Source organism: Mustelus asterias, chromosome 14 (genome assembly GCF_964213995.1).
Source record: "Mustelus asterias chromosome 14, sMusAst1.hap1.1, whole genome shotgun sequence".
Taxonomy (NCBI): Eukaryota; Metazoa; Chordata; class Chondrichthyes; order Carcharhiniformes; family Triakidae; genus Mustelus; species Mustelus asterias.
Window position 1 is genome coordinate 40,170,681 of NC_135814.1, and position 16,889 is coordinate 40,187,569.

The following is a 16,889-nucleotide window of genomic DNA, read 5'->3' on the forward strand; positions in this document are numbered from 1 at the left end:
AGGAAGGCTGAGGATAAGGGTTTCTAAAAGACTAGGCGTCCCAAATCTAAACCATTGCAATGTGTGGAAGTGGGTCTTGCTGAATCTATCTGCCTCTCAGTATCACCACCCAAATTGCTCAGGAAGCCAGCAATGAATGGGTACATTTCAGAGAAAAAATGACTGGGTACAGTCACCAGTTGGTGTCACATTCAAAGCACACACCCTTGTTTAACATTAATGATTGAAGTACTAGCGTTTAAAGTCCCAGTGAGAGGAGTGTGTATTTATTGTACAGTCTGATTTTTTAAAATTCCAATTCAATCAAATCAAGTCCAATTCAGAGTCTCAACAAGTTGAGACATTTCCGATCCAAGCTGACAAGACAGGGCCTCCACTCCTGTCTTGGGCCTGATCTACATGAGCCAAGCTGATTGGAGGAGGGGGAGGTTTCCTCCTCCAAGGCTTGATCTCATTTGCATCTTAGCCAAAAGGCCGAGATGCCGCTTTAAAAAATTGCTTCAAATGAAGCTTAAATGTAACTTAATGACCTCAACCAAGTGCAGCATCCTATCCATACTACACTTGATCTTAGCCAAAAGGCCGAGAAGCGATATGGGAAGCGACCATGTGTACGAGTTCAAAAATAAAACCACAGAGGAACAAGTCGCGTATAGTCAAATATTTTTATACACTTTAAGTTACATGTTTGAATTAGTAGGGCAGTCAGTCCAGCTGTGAACTAGCAATTTGCTCATCTAAATAGTGTAAAGATATGGGAGGGATATTTTTATTTGTGTTTTTTGTTAAAATCTTCATTGCCCCTGAAGTTGGTGATTTCAGTCAACCTACTCCATGGGCTTTCCATTTATCCTGACCTGTCAACGTATCACCTAGCAATAACTTCAATAATTAGCAAAACTTCGGAAATTTAACAAATGATAAACATGCTATTTTCATAGAATCCTACAGCGCAGAAGGAGGCCATTTGGCCCATCAAGTCTGCACCGACCACAATCCCACCCAGGCCCTACCCCCATAACCCAATGCATTTACCCTAGCTAGTCCCCCTGACACTAAAAGGCAATTTAGCATGGCCAATCCACCTAACCCGCACATCTTTAGACTGTGGGAGGAAACCAGAGCATCCGGAGGAAACCCACGCAGACACAGGGAGAATGTGCAAACTCCAGACAGACAGTAACCCAAGCCAGGAATCAAACCCAGGTCCCTGGCGCTGTGAGGCACCAGTGCTAACCACTGTGCCACCGTGCTACCCTTTCCATTCCATTCTTTCCATTCTATGGGCTATCCTGAGGATTGTCAGTTCCCTTTGTAACTGTTACTCATTTTTACTCATGCATCATTAGGAGAAAATAAAGAGCTCAGCCACACTTGAGACATTTAACTGGGACACATCCATTTCTCAGAAATTGGTCCCTTCCAATTGAGATTGGGGACGGGAGGAAGGTGGGTGGCAGTGGTAAAATGAAGCAGAGCTTGGGATCCTACTAATTGTAAATCCACCACTGAGGCGAGGGCAAAGAGGGAAGCTATTTCACCCCTCCATACTTGGTTGTAACATTAACAAAACAATGTAGTTTCGAGGTGCAGTCATTTGGCAATCCCCAATCCCTCTCCCATGATAGAGCACCTTCAAGTGACACATTTAACAAAGAACAAAGAACAAAGAACAATGTAGCACAGGAACAGGCCCTTCGGCCCTCCAAGCCCACGCCGCTCCCTGGTCCAAACTAGACCATTCTTTTGTATCCCTCCATTCCCACTCCGTTCATGTGGCTATCTAGATAAGTCTTAAACGTTCCCAGTGTGTCCACCTCCACCACCTTGCCTGGCAGCGCATTCCAGGCCCCCACCACCCTCTGCATAAAATACGTCCTTCTGATATCCGTGTTAAACCTCCCCCCCTCACCTTGAACTTATAACCCCTCGTGAACGTCACCACCGACCTGGGAAAAAGCTTCCCACCGTTCACCCTATCTATGCCTTTCATAATTTTATACACCTCTATTAGGTCACCCCTCATCCTCCATCTTTCCAGTGAGAACAACCCCAGTTTACCCAATCTCTTCTCATAACTAAGCCCTTCCATACCAGGCAACATCCTGGTAAACCTCCTCTGTACTCTCTCTAAAGCCTCCACGTCCTTCTGGTAGTGTGGCGACCAGAACTGGGCGCAGTATTTCAAATGCGGCCGAACCAACGTCCTATACAACTGCAACATCAGACCCCAATTTTTATACTCTATTCCCCGTCCTATAAAGGCAAGCATGCCATATGCCTTATTCACTACCTTCTCCACCTGTGACGTCACCTTCAAGGATCTGTGGACTTGCACACCCAGGTCCCTCTGCGTATCTACACCCTTTATTGTTCTGCCATTTATCGTATAGCTCCCCCCTACGTTAGTTCTACCAAAATGCATCACTTCGCATTTATCTGGATTGAACTCCATCTGCCATTTCTTTGCCCAAATTTCCAGCCTATCTATATCCTTCTGTAGCCTCTGACAATGCTCCTCACTATCTGCAAGTCCAGCCATTTTCGTGTCATCCGCAAACTTGTTTGTTTTACTGATAGTACTGGATTGAGACTTAAAGGGATATTTTATAAAACAATTTATCTAATGTCATTCTTCTTGGAGGTTACACCTGAGATTATCTTGTTGAACTAATTTATAGATATATACACAAGTTCTTCTGCAATTAAACAAGCTATAACACCTTGCTAGTTACATGGAAACCCGAGGAAACTGGTAAAACTTATTAACAGTTTCAGAACAGCTGACACTACCTGCAAAAGGTTGAAAACTCAAGAGCAGTCCCCATTATAAGCCTATGACACGAGGCCGTGTTTTCCATGGCTTGTGATATAACCTATAGATATATCCAACAGTATTTCCTGAGTTTGGAAGAAGAGCCATATGGACTTGACATGTTAATTCTGTTTCTCTCTCCACAGATACTGCCAGACCTGCTGTGTTTTTCCAGCATTTTCTGTTTTTATTTCAGATTTCCAGCATCTTTTATTTTAGTATCTTGAGAGTGTTGGAGGAAATAACATACTCCTGGCATCACCTGAATCTGAAGGAAGCTGCCATGTAATTAAAGTTTCCATTGTTATTCGAGTATTATTAATTTCTTCATGCATATAATAATATACATGAAGCCTCAGGGGAATACAAATTGTAGGTACAAATTTTACAATAGGGTTCGGGGACACAACTCTTTTGTAAATATTGATTTATTTTACTTTTTATTTAGTGCATATAGCAATGTCATGGAATCTGAAGTGACTGTTACATTTATTTTACTTTCCTACAACCTTCATATCAGGGAGGGGGAGAGTTACCTGGACACTATGTTTCAGGAGGCAGTCACACCCCTTAGACTAACTAATTTAGCCGGGGGTCAGGGACAAGATGGTGTGGCTGCAAGTGAGGCAGGAAGTGGGATCCAGAAGGTAGAGTTGCAAGAGCTTCAGTCCCTGAATCTGTACAACAGGTTTGAGATTCTTGCTCCCAGTGTGGACGGGAACGGGGACTACAAGGAGGACGAGCAAACTGCCCACGGCACCATGGTACAGGGAGCCGTTCAGGCGGAGGAAGAAAAAAAAAATGTAGTGGTAATTGGGGATAGTGTAGTTTGGGGCATTGACACTGTTCTTTGTGACCAGGATCGAGAATCCCTGGCTGCCTGCCTGGTGCTCGGGTCCAGGATATCTCATCTGGGCTGCAGAGGAACTTGGAGTGGGAGGGTAAGAATCCAGTTGTGGTGGTCCACGTAGGTGCCAACGACATAGACAGAACAGGAACAAAGATTCTGCAGAGGGAGTATGAAAAGCTAGGAACCAAATTAAAAAGCAGAACCAACAAGGTGGTAATCTCTGGATTACTATCTGAGCCACAAGCGAATTGGCGCAGGGTCAATAAGATTAAGGAGGTAAATGCGTGGCTCAAAGATTGGTGTGGGAGGAATGGGTTTGAATTTATGGGACATTGGCACCAGTATTGGGGAAGATGGGACCTGTTCAAATGGGATGGGTCTTCGTCTGAATCGTGCTGGGACCAGAGTCCTGGTGAATCGTATAACCAGGGCTGTAAATAGGGCTTTAAACTAAACAGTGGGGGGGAGGGTTCAGGGGTATGGGGAGTTACAAAATCAGGAGAGGGTATGAGTGCAGGTTAATGATGAAGACATTAATCTAGTTAAAGGAGTCAAGGGCTCAGGCAGAGTAAAAAAGGTGACAAACACAAGAAGGGAGGTGGTCAACGCAGTGCAAGGAGATGGTCTGGGGAAGGATAACCAGTTTGCGACAGGTAGGGACAGAGCGTGCAGTCAAAAGAACAAATCGGGTCCATATAAAGGCTAGCATAAAGACACTTTACCTGAATGCACGTAGTATTCGAAACAAAGTGAATGAGTTGATGGCACAAATCAGTACAAATGGGTATGATCTAGTGGCCATTACAGAAACGTGGTTGCAGGGTTACCAGGACTGGGAACTGAATATCCAGGGGTATCAGACATTTCGGAAGGATAGACAGGAAGGAAAAGGAGGTGGGGTAGCTCTGTTAATTAAAGATAACATCAGGGCGGTAGTGAGAGACGATATAGGCTCTAAGGAGCAGAATGTGGAATCGTTGTGGGTGGAGATAAGGAATAGTAAGGGGAGAAAGTCACTGGTAGGCGTGGTCTATAGGCCCCCAAATAATAACTTTGAGGTGGGTCGGGCTATAAACAAACAAATAATGGATGCGTGCAAAAACGGAACGGCAATAATCATGGGGGATTTTAACCTGCATATTGATTGGTTGACTCAAGTCGGACGCGGTGGACTTGAGGAAGAGTTCTCAGAATGCTGTCGGGATAGTTTCCTTGAACAGTATGTTACAGAACCTACGAGGTAATGAGTTATCTTGGATCTGGTCCTGTGTAATGAGACAGGTAAAATTAATGATCTTCTTGTGAGGGATCTTCTTGGAATGAGTGATCACAATATGGTTGAATTTCTAATACAAATGGAGGGTGAGAAAGTAGGGTCCCAAACCAGTGTCCTCTGCTTGAACAGAGGGGAGTACAATAGGATGAGGGCAGAATTGGCTAATGTAGACTGGGAGCGCAAACTAGTTGGTAGGACAGCTGAGCAACAGTGGTGGATTTTTAAGGAGATTTTTCTCAGTACTCAGCAAAAATATATTCCTGTGATAAAGAAGGAATGTAAGAAAAGGGATAACCAGCCGTGGGTGACTAAGGAAATAAAGGAAAGTATTAAATTTAAAACCGATGCGTACAGAGTGGCCAAAACTAGTGGGGAATTAGAAGATTGGGAAAGCTTTAAAAAACAACAAAGAACTACTAAGAAAGCGATAAAGAAAGGAAAGATAGATTATGAAACTAAACTAGCACAAAATATAAAAACTGATAGTAAAAGTTATTACAAATATATAAAAAGGAAAAGAGTAGCTAAAGTAAATGTTGGACCCTTAGAAGACGAGAAGGGGGATTTAATAATGGGAAACGAGGAAATGGCCGAGGCCTTAAACAAGTTTTTGTGTCGGTCTTCACGGTAGAGGACACAAATAGCTTACCAAAAATTGACGGTTGTGGGACTGTAGGGGGTGAAGTCCTTAAAACGATTACTATTACTAAAGAGGTAGTGCTTGGTAGGCTAATGGGACTAAAGGTGGACAAGTCCCCGGGCCCGGATGGAATGCATCCCAGGGTGCTGAAAGAAATGGCAGAAGTAATAGCAGATGCGTTGGTTGTAATTTATCAAAATTCGCTGGACTCTGGGTAAGTGCCGGCTGATTGGAAAACAGCTAATGTGACGCCACTGTTTAAAAAAGGAGGTAGACAAAAGGTGGGTAACTACAGGCCGGTTAGCTTAACGTCCATAATTGGGAAATTGCTGGAATCCATCATTAAAGAAGAAATAGCAGGACACCGTGAAAAAAATGGTTCGATCAAGCAGATGCAGCATGGATTCATGAAGGGAAAGTCGTGTTTGACGAATTTACTGGATTTTTATGAAGATGTGACTAGTGCGGTTGACAGAGGGGAACCGGTGGATGTGGTGTTTTTAGATTTCCAGAAGGCGTCCGATAAAGTGCCTCACAAAAGGTTGCTGCAGAAGATTAAGGTACATGGAGTTGGGGGTAAAGTGTTAGCGTGGATTGAGGATTGGCTATCTAACAGGAAGCAGAGAGTTGGAATAAATGGGTGCTTTTCTGGTTGGCAGTTGATGACTAGTGGCGTGCTGCAGGGATCGGTGCTGAGGCCTCAACTGTTTACCATATACATAGATGATCTGGAGGAGGGGACCGAGTGTAGGGTAACAAAGTTTGCGGATGACACAAAGATGAGTGGGAAAGCGAATTGCGTGGAGGATGTGGAAAGTCTGCAGAGAGATTTGGATAGGCTAAGTGAGTGGGCGAGGATCTGGCAGATGGAGTATAACGTTGACAAGTGTGAGGTTATCCACTTTGGAAGGAATAATAGTAAAATGGACTATTATTTAAATGGTGAAAAATTACAACGTGCAGAGGGACCTGGGGGTCCTTGTGCATGAATCGCAAAAACTCAGTTTGCAGGTGCAGCAGGTGATCAGGAAGGCAAATGGAATGTTGGCCTTTATCACGAAGGGGATGGAGTATAAAAGCAGGGAGGTCTTGCTGCAATTGTACAAGGTACTGGTGAGGCCGCAACTAGAGTACTGTGTGCAATTTTGGTCCCCTTATTTGCGAAAGGATATATTGGCCTTGGAGGGTGTACAGAGAAGGTTCACCAGGTTGATACCAGAGATGAGGGGGTTAGATGAGGGCGGCATGGTAGCACAGTGGTTAGCACTGCTGCTTCACAGCTCCAGGGACCTGGGTTCGATTCCCGGCTCGGGTCACTGTCTGTGTGGAGTTTGCACATTCTCCTCGTGTCTGTGTGGGTTTCCTCCAGGTGCTCTGGTTTCCTCCCACAGTCCAAAGATATGCGGGTTAGGCTGATTGGCCATGCTAAAAATTGCCCTTAGTGTCCTGAGGTGCATAGGTTAGAGGGATTAGTGGGTAAATATGTAGGGATATGGGGATAGGGCCTGGGTGGGATTGTGGTCGGTGCAGACTCGATGGGCCGAATGGCCTCTTTCTGTACCGTAGGGTTTCTATGATTTCTATGATTTCATTAGCTTATGAGGAGAGACTGAGTAGATTGGGCCTGTACTCGTTGGAGTTTAAAAGGCTGAGGGGAGATCTTATAGAGACATATAAGATAATGAAGGGGCCAGACAGGGTAGAGGCAGAGAGATTCTTTCCACTTAGAAAGGAAGCAAGAACTAGAGGACACAGCCTCAAAATAAGGGGGAGTCAGTTTAGAACAGAGTTGAGGAGGAACTTCTTCTCTCAGAGGATAGTGAATCTCTGGAATTCTCTGCCCATTGAAGCAGTGAAGGCTACCTCGTTAAATATGTTTAAGTCACAGGTAGATAGATTTCTGATCAATAAGGGAATTAAGGGTTATGGGGAGCGGGCAGGTAAGTGGAACTAAACCACTATCAGATCAGCCATGATCTTATTGAATGGTGGGGCAGGCTCAAGAGCTAGATGGCCTACTCCTGCTCCTATTTCTTATGTTCTTCAGTGGAGTTTTTTTGTCTAATAAAGGATATTTGCTAACTTTATGAAAACTACGTTCTATTTACTATTTGGGAATGAATTATTTTGTTCTATTTTAAAACTCTGTTCTCAAAAATAGTAGAAATTAATCTATAATTAAGTGGAAAAAGTTATATTTCCAAAAGTGAATTGTAGGGGACTGTGGACTATGGGGCTATTTCAGTCAGGCATTTAGAATGAACACAAGAACATAAGAAATAGGAGCAGGGGTAAGCCCCATGAGCCTGCTCCACCATTTAGTAAGATCAAAGCTGATTTGATCTTGGCGTTGATTCCACTTTCCTGCCTGTTTTCCATGGTGTGGTGCACCGGTCACAATGAGGTCTACTGAAAGAAGCCAGCTGAGATTTCCCAGTCAGCCTCTAGGTCTCCACAGGTGGTGGCGGCTAATTTAGCTGACTGGAGAGATTGTAAATAGTTGAATTCTCAGCACTGATCCTTGTGGCACACCACTAGTTACAGTTTGCCAACCTGAAAATTACCCATTTTTCCTGAATCTCTTTGTTCTGTTAGCCCATTTGCTCTCCCCGTTACCCCAAACATTCTTAGCTCTTATCTGTTACGTGACATCTCATTTAATGTTTTTTTGGAAATCCAAATACACTACATCTACCGCGTCCTCTTTATCCACACTGCTCATCACATCTTCAAAGAACTCCTTTAAATTTGTCAAACATGACTTTCTCCATGTTCACTCTGCTTGATTATATTATGATTTTCTAAATGTCCACCTACTACTTCCTTAAGAATGGATTCCAGCATTTTCCCAAGGACAGATGCCAGAGGCTAACTGGTCTTGAATAGAATGTACCATTTGTGGTTTTGCAACCTGCTGGGACCTGTCCTGAATGTATGAAATTTGGGAGGTTACAATTACAAAGCTACTATCTGCAGCCACTTCTTTTAAGTCCCGGGGATGCAGGCCACCAGGTCCAGGAAACTTGTCACTCTTTAGTTCCATAATTTTATTTAGTAAATTTCATCTAATTATAATTACTGTTTCAAGTTCTTCCATCCCTTTTGCCCCAGCCCCCTGATTTTCTATTATTATTGAGATGTCCTTAATGTCTTCTACCATGAAAATAGATATAAAATATAATGCACTTTTATTCAAAAAATGATCCCTCCAGTGAAAATTACAACTGTTGATGCATGTCTAGGTGTCCAGGGGCATGTTTTCCTCAAAAATGCCAAATTTTTGCATAATGAATCTAGGTTAATTTTGAACATTTTTATGCTTCATAATTACTTTTTTCTCATTTTTTAGATTTAAAAGCCAAGTTACATTTGGGTTTCAACAGACCCATCGCCAGTTAATGAATTAATCAAAGGTTGCCTCCACAGAGAATCATGGAATGAATTCTTGGGGCCCTGTTCACAAGGAATATTCATGGCATCTATCTCTTCCAATTTCCCACGCCTGCCTCCATCCCTGAACCATCAAAACACGAACATGTAGCAAATACATGAAAAGCCAGACCAATAGAGTATTTACTGCATTAATAATAAAGCAAATCATATCGTAATCTACAATATTTAATTGAAACTGATCCAGTACAATGCATTATGGTGAATTTAATGGCGAGTTTTACTGGGGATGGAGGAGATGGGAGGGTTTGTATATTTAGTTCCTGAGCACTGAGCCCATCAGCCTCTGTGTTATCTGGCCCAACTTCAACAATCAGCCAGCTGGTTTAGGGGATGTTTAAGTTTTTAAGTTTAATTTTATTAATTACTGTCACAAGTAGGCTTACATTAACACTGCAATGAAGTTACTGTGAAAATCCCCTAGTCGCCACACTCCGGCGCCTGTACACCGAGGGAGAATTAAGCATGGCCAATGCACCCAACCAGCACGTCTTTTGGACTGTGGGAGGAAACCAGAGCACCCGGAGGAAACCCACGTAGGCACAGGGAGAATGTGCAGACTCCACACAAACAGTGACCCAAGCCGGAAATCAAACCCAGGTCCCTGGTGCTGAGAGGCAGCAGTGCTAACCACTGTGTCAACGTGCGTGTGTGTGAGTGAGTGTGTGTGTGAGTGTGTGAGTGAGTGCCTAGTGGTATTATCACTAGATTATTAATCCAGAACCCCAGCTACTGGCAGATGGTGGAATTTGAATTCAATAAAAAATATCTGGAATTAAGAATCTACTGATGACCATGAAACCATTGTCAATTGTGGGAAAAACCCATCTGGTTCACTAATGTCCTTTAGGGGAGGAAATCTGTTGTCCTTCCGTGGTCTGGCTTACATGTGACTCCAGAACCACAGCAATGGGGTTGACTCTCAACTGCTCTCTGAAATGGACTAGCAAGCCATTCAGTTGTATCAGTGAAAGGGAAACTATGGATGGACAATAAATGCTGGCCAGCCCATGTCCCACGAATGAATAAAAAAAAGTTTGCAAAATTCAATTCACTTGAACAAGTTTGAAAAGCACTGAATCCTCTCTAACTGGCTCCCTCCTCCTTCAAACTTTCCAGCTCTCAATGGCATTCTCCTACCTATCCCTTTTTAAGTCATTCTCTTCCTTCAATCTCCCAACTTTTGCTTCAACCTTTCACGTGGAGAGGATGAGGATGCTGGGGACCATCAACTGTGTCACTTGAAAAACAAAAGATAGGAGATGGTTGGGAAAGCTAGAATAAGAAAGGATAGAAAATTGCAGGAGTCAACTGTAGTATTCAGAACAGGGACTTTCTGTTTAATGGGGCACCAGGACCAGCCAGGTGAAGGATGTGAGTCTCCCGTAAGGATGGATTCTGTCTGCACAGGAAAGGAACTAATGAACTGGAAAATAGATAAATGATGAAGTGGCAAGTTACTTAAAGTGGAAAGGAAGGCCCCCATGGAAAATAGGGACAATCAAATGAGCAAACAGGAAGAGGAGAAATAGATGAGATTCATATACAAATATAAAATGGCAATTAGGGATGGACAATAAATACTGGCCTAGGCAGCGTTGCCACACCACATAAAATAATTTTGAAAACGAAAGGAATGTAGAAATGTAGGACTAGGAATAGGACATTCAGTTCCTAGAACCTGTTCAGCCATTTAATCAGATTGCGAATAATGTGTTTCTTAACGCTATCCGCCTACCTTTGTTCTCTATCCTTTCATTACTTTGGCTGGCAAAAAAATCTTTCTAACTCAGCTTTAGAGTGATTAATTGAGCAAACATTTATTGTATTTTTGTGAGGAAGTGTTCTACAATTCTGTCAACATTTGCATGTGGAAGTGTTTCCTGATTTCTCTGCTGAGTGGCCTGCTTCTGATTTTCAGGTTATTATCCTTTATTGTGGAGATCCCTGATCAGCGCACAGATTCATGTGGGAGTAACATTTTGGCATGAATAGAAGATTGGCTAGCTAACAGGAAACAGAGAGTAGGCATGAATGGGTATTTTTGTGGTTGGCAGGATGTGACACAGGGATTATTGCTGGGGCCTCATCATTTTACATTTATATAAATGTCTTGAATGAAGGACTGAGTTTGCTAAATTTGGTACTGACACAAAGATAGGAGGAAAGTAAGATATGAAGAGGGGATAAGGGGCGGAATGTTCCCATCCTGCCTGCCGCGGGAATCATAGTGGGTGGAACATGAACCATGAAACGATCCGTTGACCTCGGGTGTGATTTTCCAGCCTTGGGGCGAACGTGGCTGGAAAATCCCACCCACGGAGTCTGCAAAGGATATTGATAGGTTAAGTGAGTGGGCAAAGATCTGGCAAATGGAATATAATGTGAGCAGATGTGAAATGGTCCATTTTGGCTGGAAGAATAAAAAGAATCATATTATTTAAATAGTGAGAAATCGCAGAGCTCTGAGATGCAGAGGGATTTGGATGTCTTAGTACACAAATCACAAAAGGCTCGTATACAAGTATAGCAAGTAATTGGGAACACGCATGAAATGTTATTGTTTGTTGTGAGTGAAATTGAATACAGAAGTGGGGAGGTTAGGCTTCAGTTGTACATGACACTGATGAGACCACATCTGGAATATTGTGTACAGTATTGGTCTCCTTTTTTAAGGAAGGATGTAAATGCATTAGGAGCAGTTCAGAAAATGTTTACTAGATTAATGCAAGGAATGGGTGGGTTGTCTTACGAGGAAAGGTTGGACAGATTTGTATCCACTGGAGTTTGGAAGAGTAAAAGGCAACTCGATTGAAATGTTTAAGTGAGGGGTCTTGATAGGATGGAGAGGGTGTCTCCTCCTGTGAGAGAATCTGGAGCGAGGGGGTCACTATTTAAAAATAAGAGGTTGTCCATTTAAGGCAGAGATGAGAATTTTTTTCTCGCGAGGGTAGTGAGTCTTTGAAACTTGCTTTCTTAAAAGGCAATGGAAGCAGTGTTTGATTTTGTCTTCAGACATGATCTTATTGACTAGTGTAGCAGGCTCGAGGGGCCGAGTGACCTACTCCGGCTACTTTGTGTTCGTAGGCACTCCACTAGATATATCTTGCCGGCTCTTTGCTTCTTGTTAGCTAACCAATCCTCTCCCCATGCTAGCATGCTACCCTTGCACCATGAGCTCCTGTTTTGTGCAGTAACCTTAGACGTGGCACCTTGTCAAGGAGACACCAGAATCCGGAAGCAACTGTTCTACTTGGAGCTGGGGCTTGGCAGGAGACTCCCAGGTGGACAGCAGAAATGTTTTGGATGGTCCAGAAGGCACCACTGAAATACACAGCATTGACTGTGAAACAAACTTCCTCCAGGACGACCTTAAAGCAGTTTGCAAAACATAAGTTGTTCTGAGCTGCTGCATTAATTCATGCAAACATGTTCTATTATTATCTGTGTGACCGGGTGATGGTTCAAAAGTAGCGCTCTGGCCGCATTTTCACCAGACTTCAATGTCACTTGGAGAGAAAAAAAAATCTCGGCAACTGCCACATAATAATCTCATTACAATGCGAAAAGCGGTGCAGCAGCGGGGCTTTTGTGCTTCGGAGGCTTGTGGGGATGTGTATGCAGCATCTGCATAGCTCTTGCTTTCTGCTCTTATTCTCTCTCCCCCAGCAGCCTGTGTGTCTCGGCAACAAAAGCAATGTGCACATGTAGACTATGTAAATGACTCCCCTGTAGTTGAGCGGAGGCGCGTATGATTGGGCCTGGCTAAGTCACGTTACAGTGTGTTACCATTCTGCCGGTGCAGAGCCGCACCATTGTTTGGATTGCCAGGCGGAAAGATCCTTCCTATTTGCAGCCGGGGCTTTTAATCGGATGTCAGCTCTGCTGCCTTATTTCATTGCCCCTCTTCATGTGGACGTCAGGAAGTCCGGCTGGACAAGGGACTAGAAAAAAATGCAACTGTCAGGCTTTATAAATTAATGCATCTGCTCTCCCTAACAAAAAATAACCAGAACAGCAAAGATCGGGTGAAAAAGCAAGACTGGGATCAGCAGCCTCGGGCTTCCCTGACCAAGCCCCCATTCAACATCTGATCTTCAGGATTCTCCAGCAGCAAAGGGGGGGCGGAAACTAAAAGTACGTAATGGCAATTTTAGTCTTTCCAATACTTTTATCTCCCTTTGAGTGTTTGCCAAGGCTCTCCGGGTCGCTGCCATTTGAATGCTAAGGAGAATGAAGGTTGTTTGTCCCGGGGCTACGTTTTCACCGGTGACTCTTGGACAGGCTTGTCAGTCTGGCCATCTGGTGTGAATGAAAGTAACCATTGAAACTCACTGCTGTGTGTGTGTCGAATGTGTCTAAACTGCTGTGGATGGAGAGAGCAATTCATGTGTTAATTGATCGAGTCGAATTAGCTTTATTTATATATATAAATAAACAATTGGCTCAACTTGTTTCTAACAAGAGATAGCAAGGTTACATAATAATCAAACAGCGTGAAAGAGAAATAGTTCAATCTCAGTACATTTTCCAGTCAATTGCATTTCTTTTGTGTCATTTTCTGCTTTATAAAAATTGCGGGGTGCTATCGCGACCAAAATATTGAGAATTTGGAAAATATTTTCCTTTTAAATATAATTGGCAGCGTTTTTTTTAAAAAAAGAGAAATCTCCGGACCGATAGCGCATGATGTTTAAGCTTTATTTAAAGGTGCGCTAGGAATGGGCTTGTGCGCTTTGCTTGCTGAATTGTGGGCAGCCAGCCCAGTTTGATGGACATCAGCCTCACACACACACCGCGTTCACTCACAGCTCAGGGGCAAGTGGGTTCTGCTAACGATGCTGCTGCTTTATTTCGGTGCTGCAGTAATGTAGTTAGCGGGCAGTTTTATTCACACACTGCAGTTTTTTTTCCTCTTTTCCCCCTATCTCCCACTCCTGGCACAACATCCACCCACCCCGTGATCAAAGTGAGAAAGATTCCGCTTGTAAATACTTACAAACCATTTCAAAAATAAATCACTGAAATTGCAATTATTTAGGCAAATACGCCGTTTGCTTTAAAATTGCGATCCTCTTTTTAATAAATGATCTATTCCAAAAGCGCAGGACCAGGGCAAGAGAAGGAACATTAATGGATCATCCTTCACTCTTCTGCATACTGCTGGCCAGAATAAATCAATCGCAACTTTTATGAAATGTTTTTAAAAAATAATTCTATAGTTTAAAAATACTTAAAGGCGATAATTGTGGTTCTTCAGATAATTTAAGTCAAATGTTAAATAGTGAAAAAATGATACTGGGAACTACTGATTATTTTAAGAATGATGTAGTAGGAGACTAAAGAGCAGTGAGCAGTTAGAGTTTTATTTCTTCACAATGTTGGTGTAAAAGCAGAAACAGTTCATTATTTATTTGTCATATTTAGTTGCCGCAAATCCTCAAAAAACCTATTGACTTGAAGTCAGCTTTGTCAATGAAGTAACAAAATATTTTAGATGGAGCACTCTTCACCTCTCCCATTCTTGTCAGCTGGTGTCAAACAGGTCGAGCCAATTACATTTTACACTTTCTGACCAATGTATAAATGAGTTTCGTGCCTAGGCCCAAGTTATTTTGCTTCCGCGGGTATATTTTCTATATTTTGATGTTGGCTTTAATGATTGAAAGAAAGCTGTGACAATAAGCCTCCACTGTGATGGTTGTTAATGCTTATATTAATTAGTGCAGTCATCCTTCTAGTTTCCACACAGTGCCTTGATTATGATTATAAGCAGCGGAATGGCTTATCATTTATTTTGCTGCAATGCATTCTATGGATCCAAAGTGCAATACATTTTAATTTCTTTCCAGATGACGATGCTACAGAATTGTTTGAATGAGTCTAGGAGGATAACTTGCTTGTTGATTTCGATTCTCTCTTTATAGGGAGAAGCCTTTTTTGTTCAGTGCTTTCCCTTGATAAGTTAATGGAGATCAGATACTTGACATGCAGGGAACCAAGACTTAACGCCTCATAATAATTGTACTCACCATCTCTGCCACAGTATTCTTTTTCTAAATGTTTGTTTATGGACTTTTAATTTCAGCTTTGCTATTGTCTATATTTTGAAAGCTTTTGGAGCATTGTTTATTTATTTGCTAACAATGTTTGTAACAAGTAGTTGTTGTTCATGCTTTTAATTAAGAATTTTAATTTACATTTTTATACATGCCATTAGCAAAGTGCTCAAATAACTATCCTGAGTTTGCTGTATCTGACTATTATAGTGTGAGGGTACAGACATGCTGCAGCTCTGTCTGTGTGCCTGAAGATTAGAGGTTGAGACAAAGGAATCAAACACGCACAAGTTTATTAAAGATTACATGAACATATTTGAAAACAGCATCTCACAATACGTGCAGTGCTTTTCCATAGAAGTCACTGCACTCAACTTTCTAGATCTTTTTTGTTTCATCTTCTAATTATGCATTCTACTCTCACCCTTTTTATATTTCTATTACTTCATGTAAATTTCATAACCTTTATTAACTCTGCACCAACTCAAACCAGCCTTTGTCAAGAAGTTTCAGGCTGTCAAAGCATCTTTAGTCTCAGGAGCTAACTGAAGTTGCTAATATCTAGGTTAAGCAAACAATGGAATGTACCCTATTATATTTGTACTATAGATAGGTTAGTCTCTAAGCATGTCTGAATCGTGAGACAATTCAGAATTAAATGAAATCTTGCTTGATGAGTCAGTTCCAAAAACACTCAAGAATGACACCATCCAGGACAAAGCAGCCTATTGATTGGCACCCCATCCACCACCTTACACATTCACTCCCTCCACCACTGACATACAGTGGCAGAAATACCTACTATATACAAGAAGCACTGCAGCAACTCACCAAGGCTATTTCAACAGCACTTTCCAAACCCACGACCTCCATCGCCTTGAAGGGCAAGGATAGCAGCTGAGTGGGAACAGCACCACCTCCAAGTTCCCCTCCAAGCCACAATACATCCTCACTTGGAACTATATCACCACTCCTGCATTGGCTCAGTATATTAGAACTCTCTCCTGGATAGCACTGTGGGTGTACCTACACCACATGGACTGCAGTGATTCAAGAAGATGGCACACCACCACCTTCTCAAGGGCAATTAAGGACTGGCAATAAATGATGATGGCTTAGCCAGCGACATCCATATCCGATAAAATAATTTTTAAAAATCAACATAATTAACCTTGATCAGTCTGTTTGTGACCTCTGAAAGTTCTGCAGTTTTGTATTTTAATATAAAATAGTTTGTTGTTTGGTAGTATAGAACTTGAGTATTGCTGAAAAAGGACATATGTTTTTGAAGCTCTTTGTCTTGCACTGATAAAGACAATTTGCAAGAATACCAAATGTAAAGGAAATTTATACTGCATGAAGGAAGAGTGCAGATTGGTTGGCAAGTGGTAGATGCCTCACTCTCTATGCAGAATGCACTAGCTAACTGATGACGGATATAAATGGTTATTCGCTTTACATTTGGTATTCCTGTGAATTATCCTGATGAGAGCAAGATATCAAGCTTCAAAAATGTGTATTTATTTTTAGTAATACACAAAATAGATTCCTCTCTTGCTGTAATCCCTTAACTATAGCTTAAAAGATCATTTGCCACCAACGTACCCTTTCTGGTCAGGAAGTTACATCGACTACTATACTGCCATCGTTCTTCTCCATTATTTTGAAATGCCAATTTTGCTCCCTGCTTCGTGAAAGCCAAGAAGTTATTCGCTGCTCAGAGGTGATGTTTTTATGCCATTGCATATATAAAAATAAAGGCTAATAATTTGACCTTGTGTCTTTCAGTTCATGGCTGT

General features: G+C 42.2%; 1 pseudogene; it reads right to left on the bottom strand.

Annotated features, from left to right (window-relative positions):
• Nucleotides 1-390: 390 nt before the first annotated feature.
• LOC144504199 (U2 spliceosomal RNA) lies at nt 391-594 on the bottom strand (annotated as a pseudogene).
• Between the last annotated feature and the right edge of the window lie 16,295 nt (nt 595-16,889).